This window comes from Amphimedon queenslandica, unplaced genomic scaffold (genome assembly GCF_000090795.2).
Source record: "Amphimedon queenslandica unplaced genomic scaffold, v1.1 AMPQUscaffold_13078, whole genome shotgun sequence".
In the NCBI taxonomy this organism is placed as follows: domain Eukaryota; kingdom Metazoa; phylum Porifera; class Demospongiae; order Haplosclerida; family Niphatidae; genus Amphimedon; species Amphimedon queenslandica.
In genome coordinates this window covers 59340-61326 of record NW_003546686.1, presented here as the reverse complement: position 1 = coordinate 61326, position 1987 = coordinate 59340, and the positions used below count along the sequence as shown (strand labels likewise).

General features: G+C 35.8%; 1 long non-coding RNA gene across 2 annotated transcripts in view; it reads right to left on the bottom strand.

Annotated features, from left to right (window-relative positions):
• Positions 1 to 1917, bottom strand: part of LOC109585359 (uncharacterized) — a 10473-nt gene extending 8556 nt beyond the window's left edge. The window contains exons 1-4 of one of the 2 annotated variants that reach the window (XR_002186452.1): positions 1745 to 1917; positions 1630 to 1685; positions 1471 to 1573; positions 1022 to 1140 (exon numbers count right to left, since the gene is read on the bottom strand). This is a non-coding gene — a long non-coding RNA (uncharacterized LOC109585359). Of the gene's footprint in view, positions 1 to 1021; positions 1141 to 1470; positions 1574 to 1629; positions 1686 to 1744 lie in introns of those variants that run through there. The other variant, XR_002186451.1, reaches the window with a different exon arrangement.
• Positions 1918 to 1987: the final 70 nt, after the last annotated feature.

The following is a 1987-nucleotide window of genomic DNA, read 5'->3' as shown; positions in this document are numbered from 1 at the left end:
TAGATTATTAATTATTATGCTCTATGAGTCATATCCGGCGTCAAGAGCATGGCACATCAATATCACTTCCTGTTTCTTATCCATGTGTGTATGTAGTATCTATGGTGAAATACAGCGCAGAATACAGTAGACTGACCTATCCTATACTTTTTTAAAGAATAAATGTGCATGACTTTCCTTTCTCTAACTTGCAGAGCATCTCAGGCTTCTCTTCAATGGTATTTCTCTCGGTTAAACTCCGTAAGCTCCTTGCTGAAGCAGTCATTTTAACCGGTTATTAATAAATTAACTAGTCTGAGCATGCGCATTAGAGACAGCCATGCGTTCGGATAAACGAGGGTTCGGATAAAAGAGGTACGGATAATCGAGGACGTACTGCGTAGGCGTATTTGGACCCGGGCAAGCATGGGCTTTGCCCGGGTAGAAATTTTCAGCCATAATTATATTCATTAGTTATTGTATTATACACAGTATTGTAACAGTGGGAGGACTGTTGACCACAATAGGTAGAACTGTTAACCACAATAATTTAGCACACACCTACATGTTACAAGTGTTTATTCAAGCACCAGGGCAGCTATAGGTCTTAAATTTAAAATGCCTTTGCCCAAATTGCCCCAATCAATAGTTAAAGGTATGATTAACTAATTAGATATATGAATAATTAATTAATTATATGAATAAATAATTAAGTGCCCTAGTAGATGGAGAAGGCTAGATACGCCTATGACGTACTGTAATATTGTATACTACTGTATAGCACTGTATACTACTGTACACTACTGTATACTACAGGTGCATTGCATATGCACAAGAAAGACCAACACAAAAAGTAAAATTACTGGGTAGATCACAAACTGCCTTAAAATACCATCAAACAAAACACAAAGCTGTTTAATACATTATTAGGATACATTTGAGGCCTGCAATTATTCGCAGTGATAAAAATATTCAGACAATAACACCAGATATTTAGTGTTCAGCTATTCATCTATTCTTCAGCAGCTTTAGTGGAGCCATTCACCAATAGTGACTCATTCTCTATTCATTAGCTTCTTGTATGGGCCTCTACATCAGAGCTCTTTGCTGCAAATTGTTGCTTCCGTGTGCTGGTGATAATCACACCCAAGTCCATAAACACTAATTGGAATGGGTGGAAAGTTCTAAGATACAGCAAGACAGTAGTTCCGAAAAGAACTAATTAAAGCAGCACAAAAAGACCAAGAGTTAGTAACACAACAACCCAAGAACAGTACAGCAGCCTAGGGTGCTTTGCTTCAATACTACACCATTTTCAATTAAAATAACACCAAGTTGCTAAGCAATTGCTAGTCGTGGAAAAAATCGTCAGTAATAGCAGTTGTGAATATATCCCAACCTTTGGTATTACATATATATGTACATGTACAGTATTTCATGTACATGTATATGTACATGTACAGTACACTACGTGTACATGCATGTATGTACCAGTTTCAGCTGAGGAGGTTCTTGTAGGTAGGGATCACGACTAACCTAGACACAGTCATTAATTGATCACATGATCCGATTGTCTCAAGAATGTCTTTATTAACTAAAAAACAATTATAATAATTATTAATTATAATTAATGACTTAGCCCATCTTTACCTCTCTGATATCAGTAGTCTTTCATTTTCCAAATCATACGTAACAAATGAATTATTCTACATGTACATGTATAATGCCACAATAAAATATTATTATTATTATATTTATCATGTACCATGTTCTTCTGGTAATATTCCCATGCAATAATAATAGGATAAGCATTGAGAGGACTCCAGTGATAATAAATATAATTACAGCAATTAATGGACCAGCAACGAACTAATTCACCCTACAAGGAAAAGAGAGAAAAAATGTCATACAGTTGAGCCACTATACAATGGACACTTTGAGACAAGTTTGTTATACAGAGGTGTCCTTTATGAGGAGGTCAATTACGGTAAATACAAACTGTCCAGAC